This window comes from Pteropus medius, unplaced genomic scaffold, assembly GCF_902729225.1.
Source record: "Pteropus medius unplaced genomic scaffold, Ma_sr-lr_union100, whole genome shotgun sequence".
NCBI lineage: Eukaryota > Metazoa > Chordata > Mammalia > Chiroptera > Pteropodidae > Pteropus > Pteropus medius.
In genome coordinates this window covers 14,041,572-14,053,547 of record NW_024352784.1, presented here as the reverse complement: position 1 = coordinate 14,053,547, position 11,976 = coordinate 14,041,572, and the positions used below count along the sequence as shown (strand labels likewise).

The following is an 11,976-nucleotide window of genomic DNA, read 5'->3' as shown; positions in this document are numbered from 1 at the left end:
GAGCAGCACACAGCCACAGAAGTCCTGGACGATTGCACACGGCGATCTTCCCCAGATGATTAATGGCATATCCTGTGGCAAATGAGGAAGACGCAAGCTTCAACAGCTATTTCTTCAAGGCAGGACCTTTTAAATAAGAACACATTGTTGAGGGGGCAATAAAATCATCAGAATGTGGCTCTGGCTTCTTTCCATCTTATGAAGCTTGAGGTAATTATCCAGGTAATTCAGGAAAAATAAACGGCATTGCCTGAATTACTCAGATAATTATCTGAATGTTCCAGTCCAGTCTGGTGGTGGAGGGCCAGCTGTAAACGTCTCACAGGCCTCAGATGCCTGATAAATGAAAACAGCCTCAGAAATCTAGGAGCCAGGGCAAAGCAGTGGGAGAGGCTGAGCTCAAATAATTAGAAAACCTAGATGTTTTAGAGCAAGCTCTGCTGCATACAATCTGCTTACTGGTCGGCTACTTACATCACTGAGCCCAAGGCCCTTTTGAGGATGGTAACTTTAAATTTCTAGCCAGTACACTTTCAGCAATTATTATTAATAAAACTTTTCAGTTGGTGGTGTTATCACAACTGGCATAAAATTGGATTTAAAAATTATGCTTTGTGCAAAAGTATGACATTCCAGGGCAATACTTCTCAATTTTAGCACCCCATTAGACTCATCTGGGGAAGCTTTTAAAAAATAGAGGGTTTCCCAGACCCCACCCCAGACCAATTAAGTTTGAATCTCTGGGGTGGGGCTTCTGACATTGGTATTTTTTAAAAGCTTTCCAGATGATTCTAATGGCAGGACGACTGCCTGTCAGAGAAACTCAAAGGAGAAGAGAGATTTCTGTCACCAGAGGGTCATATCCAGGATTTAACATGTCTGGTGGATAAGCTTCAGAGCGACAGGTGAAGCCGTGTGGCTGTTTAGCCTGTTGCCCAGAGTTCCAGGCAGAAGGGGCCCAAACTGCCCTGATGCCTGGTCTCAGAGGGCCCTGGTCTGACTGGCAAGGGAAGAGCTTACTGTGTCTGCCTGATGACATCCACCAGTTCCGTACAAAAAATCATGAGAGCGGATGGTGCCCAATCTGCATACCAAGTTTGAGTAACCGAAGGACTGGTCAAAGGCCACTTAATCAAAGCTAATTATTAATGGAGATGGGCTGAAAGTGTCCTTTCTACTTCCTTTTCATCCCTAAAAACTTTCTCTTCCAAGGATTAGGACCAGGCGCGTCCCCACTGTGAGTGACCAGGTCTTTGAAGGTGCATCGGTGCATTGCATCGACATTTAATAAAAATAAGGAGACCATAACTGTTAAAAGACATGACTTCACCCTGCCCGAAAATGTTTCCCAAGTGCAAATCTGCCATCTGTTAGGCAGTCCTGGGGTCTGAAACGCTCTCTCCTCTGAAGCAATTCAGCTGGACCCTCCTGCTTCAAAGCATCTGGTTGGTAACTGTGCTGCCAGCTTTAAGCTACCTTCCCTGTTTGGTTTCAGATGCCCCAGTGTCAGAGCCCGAGGGTAAATTCCTGTGGTCTAGACACAAATACTGCTCTTGGGGCTTACAGATGGGGCTCTCCATTAAGTCTAGGGGGACATAACTCAAAAATGATCTCGCAGTCTCTCAGGAATGGTCAACCATCTCTTCGAATACGGCACATCTGTTTCCTCCGTGCAGCTCTGCTGTACCCAGGCTGCCTTCCCCGTGTGAATGTTGCTCCTCTTGGGGTGTTATGACACGCTAATTCAAAGCACCATTTCTTTTGCCCCATGACAAGCTTTTCAAAGGGTGAAGTGCTTGGATTTACAGCGATTTCCTCCAGTTGTTGAAGTATGGAAAACACTAAGTGCCTGTGATCTATTACAAGACAATGCAATGATTATTCCTTGTAGAGGGCTCTCCGCACCCTTGAGAAAAGCAAATAATAGCATATATCCTTACTTCCCCTTTGAAAACAGTCTAGTCTTTTAAAATTCTCCTCGATTGCAGAGCCCTGGTATCCTTCAAGGCCCTGTGCCAACGTCACCTCCTCTGTAAAGCCTTCCAGGGCCTTCCTGGGCAGAATTAACCACATCTTTTGTGGCAGCTCAGTCTTTCTACTCCCTCAATACTCCAAGGCATTGTGTAATATTTAGTTGTTTGCTATATGTGCCTGCATCCTTTTCATTTCCAGTACACTGGACTATGAGCTCCTTGAAGACAGGGACCAGGTAGGTTATATTATTATCAATAAATAGTATGTGGGGAATTGGATTTGATTCTTGGTTCAGGTTTGTTTTGTTTGTTTTTACCTTCTCACTCGCTCTCTCACATTTGCCTTTGGTGCTATGAAATCTTCCTTTTGGACAGTCCTGGTTTTCTCCCAGGACCTTCATGTTTCTGGTTTTTCCTGACTGCTTCCCTGTCCCCTTCTGATTGTTTCTCATTTACTGTTCCACATCTTGGGCATAACTGGCACTTCATTGTAGTTCTCTACCAACCCTAGCTGGTCCTGAACTTCACATCAACAACCCAGTCTCCACCTGCTATGTACCTTACTACAGATATTGCATTTGGAGAAAGTCTACAGAATGATAATTTGAAAGAAGACAGGATAACCCGATAAAAATGGACACAGTCTTGAAGTCAGTCCCTCCTGGATTTGAAATCCATTTTGAATTTTACTACAGAGTGTTCTTGGGTGAGTTATTTAACCTCTCTAAAGTTGAATTTCTTTATCTGTAAAATGGGGATAACAATAGTACCTACCTTTTTAGGTAGGTGGCTAATAATAACAGTTAATTCATTGTTTGAATACTTACTCTCTGTCAGGCCTTGGACAAAGCACTTTATATGGACTATTTCATGTAATCTTCACAGCGGGATTGTTGCAGGTTGAGTTCTCTGAGAAGCAGATTCTGAGATGGAGATTAGCAGGCGCAAAGTTTATTAGGGAGTGCTTTTGAGATTAATATTGGAGGGGAGGGAAGGAGCAGGATCGGGCAGAGGGAGAAGCTGGCTGCAATACAGTCTTAACAAAGGCTTCAGCCCATCCTACGGGACAGTCGGAAGCTGGGACGGCCCTTCAGTGTTGTCTTGCAATGTAGAGAGGGAGCTGGGGTCTCCCGTATTGACCCATCGTTGAAAAGAGGTTGTCCCCTCCCAGAAGGAAGTGTGACCCTGGGTGAGCTAGTTCTCTCCAGCTGAGGGCAATTTTTTGGAAAGTTGTCATTGTAAGGTGATACTCTCAAGAGCGTCTATTACACAGATTGATAACACGTAAAACACTTAGCACAATGCCTGTCAAAGAGTAAGTACTCAATAAACGTTAGTTGCTATCATCGCCATTATTCACCACCAGATATCCTATATCTGCCTCCTTGCCAGCAAAAATATAACAAATTGCTCTGCTTATAGAAAAGCCACCGGTCTATTTTCTGAATTCTTCCCTTAAAATAACTTATGACCTCTTAGCAGCATGAAAGAGCTAATGCATATGCCAATGGAAAAGATTCTTGTGTATTAGTCAGGGTTCTCCAGTGAAACGGAGCCAATAAGATGTGTAGGTATATATAGAGAGATTTATTTTAAGCAATATTTGGGACATATTTACCTGAAATTTAAATTTAATTGGGCATCCTATATTAATCAGACAACCCTACACGAGCTGCTCTCAGCCAGTGACTGGATGTGACAGGAGGCTATGGTGGGCTATTCTTGGGAGGCAAAGACTCCTTCTGACTGGTGGTTTTGGCTCAAGGATTGTTCACTGGACTTGCGGAACTTCCTTAGAATGGTACTACAGTCCAAGGCTGTTTCACCCAACCTTCCCTCCTTTCTTCACAAAATTAGACAGGCGTTCTGGTCTGATGGTTCTCCCAGGCCCCTCTGTCTCCCTCCACATTTTCCCCTCTCAGGCATTTTCTCTAACTGATGCATTGCACTTCTAATCTCATTTCAGAATTTACCTCTCTCAGGACCAGGAATAACACAGGAAGCTCACATGAAGGAAAGAAGTTGTGAGCAACCAAATCACAGGAAGAGCTCTGGGGCAGCTGAGCACCAGGAACCCAGACGTCTCCACATCTCCGTCCCTCTGGTGCTCTTTTCTGCTTTTCTCATTTCTCTCTCTACAGACTGGCTTCCTTTGGCTGATAAGGAAACATGGTCATCAAAATTCTCAAGTTCCACATCTTGAAACTTTCACCACCAGAGATTTTTACTCTCTTCCTCACTTTTAGTTTAAAAAACTGAGGGAAAGGCTCTGATTGGCCTCACCTGGGTTAGGTGTCCACCTCTGGATCAATCAACTATGGCCAGGTGTAGGGTCTGTAATAATATCGAATTTCCTGGGCAAATCGTAAGGTGGCAATTGGGAGAAGAACTATTTCCCCAAAGACAGAGAGGGTTGGAGAGACAATATTACAGGTGAGCGTCCACTACAGCCCCTAATCTACTGGGTAGTGTCAGCCAAGCTTTTCTCGTCCTTAATAAAATAATGATTTTTAAGGTCCCATTCAGTTAAAATTTTTTAAATTGAAGATATAACTACAGCTTTTTTTCTTTGGTAACAGCTGGTTTACCATGTCACTGATCAGGCTTCAGGCTTCAAATGTGTACACAGAAAAAGAAACTTGATTTATACAAACACCTTCTTCCATTATTCACCCAATAAAGAGTGACTATATTATAGACCACCCTCTAAGGAACAAGACAGGAGTTGTTGACATGGGTGGGATAATTTGGAAAAGACTTTTAGTTCTGGTGTTTTTTCCCCTTGTCTAAAAAAATCCATCATCTGCAGAGCCAAGACTCAGTTGATGTTTGTCAGCGGGGCTGGAATGCTTCGTCCATCCAAGCCCGCCCTCTGCTGGTTATATGAAGCATAGCATGCTTTGTGAAAACAATTGGTGAGGAGGAGAAATATTTGAATCTTGTGCTTTTCATTTTTTAATCTATTGATAGTCTTCTTCTGGGGCTCCTAAAGTCTTTCTTAGGCCTTCACCATATGTGTGTGTATGTATATGTGTATATGTATATGCATATGTATATGTATAAGGAGAGAAAAGTGAGAAGGAGGAAGAGGAGGAGGGAGAGAAAATGGGGAGAGAGGAGAAGAGAAAGAGGAGTTGGGGAGGAGAGAGAGAGATTGATGAATAATTTTATGAGTGAACTTGGGAGGCTTTAAGGAGAAGGTGGTTTTGTGCCAGGACTTCAAGGATGAAGGCGATTTTATCACAGGGAAGTTGTGGGGAAGGGTGGTGAGAAAGAGGTAAAAAAAAGGCGTTGAAACTCACTAGTAGATGTGAAAACATTTCTGCTCTGGGAAGAGGGTAGATTGGAAGCCCTGGATCTGCGGATGCCACAGCACTGGTGTATGTAGTCTCTTTCTCTAAGGTACCAATGACCAGAACCAGTGCAGTGGCTGGCATGTAGAACATTGAAGAGTTTATTAATGAATGAAGAGATGGATGAATTTTACACAGACGAATCTAGTAATAGGGCAATATTGCTTAAATATGCGGGGAATCCTCTACGCAGTTAACAGAGCCCAATCTCTCCTAATCCCATCCTTGCATGCACTGACCTCTACTCCTGGACCTTACAGTTATTTTTACTGACCACAGTTCCCAAATCTGTGGTCATAGCTCTCCAAAGTGATTGCAGTCACTTCATTCACATTTGTCTGGTTTTATGCTTTTCTGGGGATGGAGTAGGAGTAATGTTAGGATTACTCTATAGCAGGGGTCCCAAACCCCTGAGCCACAGACCAGTACTGGTCCCATCCATGGCCTGTTAGGAACTGCGCCACACAGCAGGAGGTGAGTGCGCGGGTGAGCGTGCGAAGCTTCATCTGTATTTGAAGCCATTCCCCAGCTCTAGCATCACCACCTCAGCTCCACTTCAGATCATCAGGCATTAGATTCTCATAGAAGCACTGGTCCCTGGTGCCAAAACATTGGAGACTGCTGTTCTGTAGGGTTGCACTGCATGATCAGGCTGGGGCTATATGCCACTCTGAGGGATTGAGTCTCACCCCTTTGGGGCTCTGTTTTTAAATGCAAGAGGAATACATAGAAAAACATCAGACTTGTTCTCAACCTTTGAAACATTTCAGTTTATTTTAGATGGAGAAGGCATTGCAAGAAGTGAAGAGAGCAGGCTTCTTGTTTGTTCCAGCAACCTGGAGCATGACTCCCAGATATCCTCTTCCGTAAAAATGGAAGAAGTGATGATTGATGACTAATTACCCAGCCATGACTGTGATTATTCCATACTACGTGGACTTCTCTGAGAAGCATTTGTGACTTCAGTTCAAAGCATTATGTGTAAGACATTGGCTTTTTCCATTTGGAAAATGAATTTGCAATCAGCCATCTTTTTGGCCTGGCCTGCTATTTCCACTGAATGTGAGAACACCTTGGCATTATTAGGTGGGTAGGAGGGGGTACCTGAGCTGCCAGCACTGTCCGTGGAATTTTCAATAGCACAAGACCAGGAATTGGCCACCTGAGCAGAAACTGCCAACACGTGGATGAGTGTAGACCTGCCAACTGTAGACCTGACCAGAGAGGGTCTGACTATATCCTGATATTTGTAGAACAGCTCATTGCCTCCCTCCTGCTGTTCCGCCTGTCTGTCTTCTGGCAAAGAAAGTCTATAGTCGCATTTGCAGGAAGCCCAGAGAGCCATCCTGCCTCAGAGCACTTGGAGTTAGCGTTTCCATCACCACACTCACAAAAGTTGCTTAAACATCGGAATGACGATGATGGCCCCTTATTTGTTAAGGTATGTACTTTGTATACATCATCTCCAAGCCACACAATAATCCTAGGAGTTAAGTACTGTAGCCATTTCTACAAGAGGGCACTGCAACTCTGAGAAGTTGAGTAATTAAATATGTTGCCCAGGGCCATGTAAACGGTGAAGCTGGAAATTAAATCTCACATCTATTTGGCTCCAAAACCCATGCCCCGACCCCTGCTGCACCATGATAAACAGGAGGGCAGGTTCAAAATTAAAAAATATACACTGAGCTCCCATTACTTCCTTTGTGTAGTCAACAGATTAATACGTCTGCCCCTCCCACCACCATCGAAGATGGTCATGTCCTGATCCCTGGAACCTGACGTGGAACGAAGAACATTGCAGATATGATTGTTAGGGATCTTGAGACTGTGAGCTTATGCTGGATTATTTGGGTGGGCCCTATGTAATCATGAGTTTTTATAAGAGGGAGGCAAGAGGGGCACAGTAGGTGATAATGGAAGGAGAATCAGAGAGACTGGAAGATGCTATTCTGCTGGCTTTGAAGATGAAAACCAGGGTCGTGAGCCAAGGAATGAAGCCAGCCTCTGGAAGGTGGAAAAGGTACAGAAATGGATTCTCCCCTAGAGCCTCCTGACATAACACAATGCTATTCATATCATAATTTAGTCTATAAGACCCATTTTTGGACTTCTGGTCCACAAAACTGTAAGATAATAAATTTGTGGTCATAAGTTATAGCAACAATATAGGAAACTAACACACCTTGGCAAATACTACTAATTGCCAGATGACAAAAGGTGACTTTAAGGTCACTGCTAGGCAGGAGCCACCATGAGAACTGGTGACTGTTAAAGGCAGCCTGATGTCATTGAGACCGATGTCCTTGGCCAGAATTGGTGGTGCCACCAGCGATGCTTCTCAGGCGCAGCTGCATGGCACCTTCTCTGGTTATGGCTTCGGCCATCTGCTGCTCAGCTTTCAGGAACCTCCAGTATCAGACTTGGCTCCCTCTTGAGACTCCGCCTCTCCCATCCAGGAGCGAGCCTGTTGCAGCTGCCTGATTTCCAGCTCTTCTACCCTCTCTCTTGCTGCTTTTACCAGGTCCTGTGTCAGGCCAAGAGCACTAGGCTTTGGAGAAAAAAATCTAGTTAAAATAATCACTGTCGTGGGCTATGCAGTATGTGTAATGGCTACAATCATAGACTCAAGGCCATATTTTTAACATCTCAGCCTTGGTGATCTCAGCTGTAAAGTGAGGAGAGGAATATATACCTCATGGAGCTGTTGTGGGGGAAATTTAGATGATTTATGCAAAATACACTGCAGTGTGAGGCACCAAGTCCATTCCCCTAGATGACAGTTATTATTGCTATGATTATACATTTTAAACATGAGTCATGAACATGAGCTCCAGAGTGATCTCAGGTGTGATACCCACGCAGGTGTTCGGAAAGCACATTACTCCTTTGTGTCAGGCATTGCGTTGCAATGCAGAATCACAGCGCTAGCTTGCTGCATAATACACAATTGAATCTGGATTTTAATTTTGCTACCTACAGCTGGTGGTTTTATCTCTCTTCTTTTTATGTTAATCATTAGAAAGTCAATTTTTAAAAAATACTTGAGGGAAGGTTGCTGTGGTATTTAAAGTCTATGAAGGGATTTTGAGGACGAGAACACAGGTCTAGGAAAATCTGGTACATGGAGAATGAAGAGAGAAAGGACTTAGTGCTGTAGGCATTTGAGCTGCTGTGGGATTCTGCGGCATGAGGAGATCCCTGCTCCCCAGGTGTCCCCTTTCTGAGGCAGTGTGCTTAGGGGGCCGATTTACCCAGCTCCATTCAACTTCCTGGCTCCCCACATGGGCTCCAGGCTAACTGATCCAGAAGCCCACCAATGAGCTCTCATGAGCACCTGGTGCACCTCCTGGACCCTGCTGGGTGCTACAAGGGTACTGAGGTGTTTGAAGACAAGGTTCTCTCTTGTAGAAGCTCCTGATACAGTGAGGAGAAAGGTTATAGGAAGAGAGGAAGGTTAAAAGCATCAAAAGAGACATCACAAGGCAGAACATTTACTGCGTGTCTACTATGGGGACTAATATTTATCGGACATCCACTACACGCCAAGCATTTTACCCCCATGATCTATTTAACTTACATATTTGCCCTCTGCCCACATCCCCCAATGAATAAATGATGGTGTTAGGGTCCAAAACCAGGTTGTTGAATTTCAGTCTATGCTCACAGCACTTGCCAGCCACCGGGACTAAGTGTGAATAAATGGACCAGAGGGTGTGTGTTCTTGGAGTTCAGAGGAGGGGGAGACAGCTGTGACCTGAAGAAGGTGGTGAAGGCTTTGTGGGGCACATGGTTTTAGCTGACATTGGAAGGATGTCTAGAATTTGAATAGTTGGAGAGAAGGGCGATGAGGACAGGCACAAACATCAGATATTCAGCAGATGTGAATTGAGCACCTGCTTCATTCTAAGCACTGGTCTTGGTGCCTGAGGAGAACAAAACAGACACATATCCTTGCCACTGTGGAGCTTACATTCTAGGAGGAGGAGAAATACAAAGTGAAAGCATAATGAGTAGATGATATGGCATAATATAAGATGATAAGTGCAATAGAAAAAAGAAAAGATAGAGGAGTATGTTAGCTTCCTATGGCTGCTGTAACAAGTGATCACAAAGCTGGTGGCTTAAACAACGGTTTTGGAGGTCAGAAATCAGATATCAGTTTCAAGTTCCACTGTGTTATAAAGTCAAGGTGTCGATTGGGCTGGTTCCTTCTGGAGGCTCTGAGAGGAGAATCTGTTTTTCCTTATTTCTTCTACAAAAAGTAGCATACTATCTATACTCTTTTGCCTCCCCCTTTTTTTTTCACTTAACGATATATCTTAGAAATGATGCCTTATCAGCTTATAGAACGCTTCGGTGGCTCTTTACGCCTCATCCAAGGTTCTGGTACTTTGCCCCACAATCTGGCCACCTCAGCTTCCACGAGCTCTGTCTCTTCAACTCAGCCAGAAGGCCCTGCTTTGCTTGGCTTCTCCCATCAGGGTCGACGGTCTGGAGAGACCCTCTAGGCTGAAAGGGCGATAGCAGGGCTCATCTCACCTGTTTCCCTTTTTCAGGGGTCATGTTCCTGTGATGCCCATTATCCAGTGTCTCAAAGCAGTGGTTTCATGCATTATGTTTCTGTTTCCAGTTGTTTATGGTGAGAGGGCAAGTCCATCCCCAGTTACTCCATCATGGAGAACATGCCAAGAAAGAAAATTTGAATACAGAAGAGAATGACTTAATTTTGTTCGACCAAATGGAGTTCCTTCTTTCAAATAAGCTCTTTTTGAACATATCCAGAATGCTGGAAAACATTTTCTAAAAACTTGTACGTATTCTCTGACAACTTCGATACCCTTCATTGACTTAAACCCAGTCTTAGCTCAGACCCCTTATCCCTGCTTGTCTTGCCCTTCTTGATCTGAATTTAACTGCCCGGTGTTTGTGGCCCGCAACCCCATTCCCCGACTCCTGTCCTATCCCGCTGGTCCCGGTTTCCCTTCAAGCTCCGTTCTCGGCCCTGCTTCGCTTTTGAGTCTCCTGTTCAGATAATGGGTTCCCTGCACAAAATGTAACATTTTTAAAGCATCTTGGATTTATTAATTCCCTTCAATCTTACGACAAGCTCACGGGGCAGATATTGCTGTTGCCCTCATTTTACAGGCGAGGAAACTGAGGCACAGGGACGTTGGTGATTTGCCTAAGATCATGCAACCTAAAAGTGGCAGAGCTGGCATTCAAACCCTGGTAGAGTTCCTCCAGAATTCAACCCTCTCTGACCCATACGCATAATGCTAGGCCTGGAGCAATGGACCTGCTTTTAAATCTTAGTTTTGTTGTTTAGCAGTTATGTGACCCTGGTCAAATAAATTAGACTCATTCGGCAAGCTTTAAGTTCTGTGATTATAAATTAGGGATGATCACAGCATCTACTCAGAGGGCTGTAGAGAAGTTTAAATGATATCTTATATAAGTATATACATATATGTATATATATATGTATGTATAATTATACCATTATACCATTATATAATTATACCATTATATAATGATCTATACCTACATATATCATTAGCAAAATGCTTGGCAACAGTGTGCTCTTAATAAAGTGCAGCTATTATCAGAGTGTCACTGATGAAATCTGACTCTTAGTGTAATTACCTACCCCCTCACTCCTAACCATACACAGAGGCCCCAGATGATGTAGTGCTATGCTTCACACCAGTATCTATCTCATTGTCTGGCACATAATGAGCACCCCATAAATGCTTGGTGAATATATTCATGAACAGTTGGATGAGTGAGTTAGGTGCTGGCCATACGGTAAGACAGCAGAGAGCTTTCTCATGATTGACATCCTTGGCCCTCTGGCTGGGGACTTGCAGACGGGGAAACCTCTGAGAGGATCAGCAGGTGGCAGAGTGAGACCGCGTGCTTTTGACAATGCACTCATTATCTTTCACAGCAAAAGGACTGGCCTGAACTCTCATTTACTCTGTTTGGATGTCCTCCAAGCCGTGACCACACTGGACTCTCAGCCAGTGTTTGGGGTTTGTTTAATCCCAGTGAGATACAAATGTCATGGACTCAGTTTGCTAGCTTCAGTTCAGACAGTCTTCGAAGTCGCAAGGGGAATCCCAGCTCGGTTTTTCTTCCAAGGACTTTCTGGGTCCCCACATGGTACTTGAGGGCCATATCTCAACTATATACTTGACCGCTTTTTGCTTTTCATTGCATTTGGAATCGCTAGAGGCCTGAGTTGACATAGCTGAATTAGAACACTATTCTGCCACCCACTGGCTGTGAAAACTTAGGTGAGTCACTTAAATGGTCTGAGCCTCTGTCCCCTCATGCGTAAAACAAAGGTTGTAAAGATGAACTGATACACATGTGAAGCACTTAGCACAAAGCCTGGCTGTATTAATCAGAGTTCTCCAGAGAAATAGAGGATATATACATATATATACATATATACATATATATACATATAATTTTAATAAGAGATTGGCTCATGCAATATGGAGGCTGAGAGGTCCCATGATTTGTTGTCTGCAAGCTGGAGGCCCAGGGAAGTGGTGGTGTGGTTCTAGTACAAACCTAAAGTCCTGAGAACCAGAAGCACTGACCTTTCAGGGCAGGAGAAGATGGATGTCCCAGCCAAGCAG

General features: G+C 44.1%; 1 long non-coding RNA gene across 1 annotated transcript; it reads right to left on the bottom strand.

Moving 5' to 3' along the window:
* Nucleotides 1-6,075: 6,075 nt before the first annotated feature.
* LOC120590450 (uncharacterized) lies at nt 6,076-11,752 on the bottom strand. Its single transcript, XR_005649725.1, has 2 exons — nt 9,869-11,752; nt 6,076-7,877 (listed from the first exon to the last, which is right to left on the bottom strand). It is a non-coding gene; the product is annotated as an uncharacterized LOC120590450 (long non-coding RNA).
* Nucleotides 11,753-11,976: the final 224 nt, after the last annotated feature.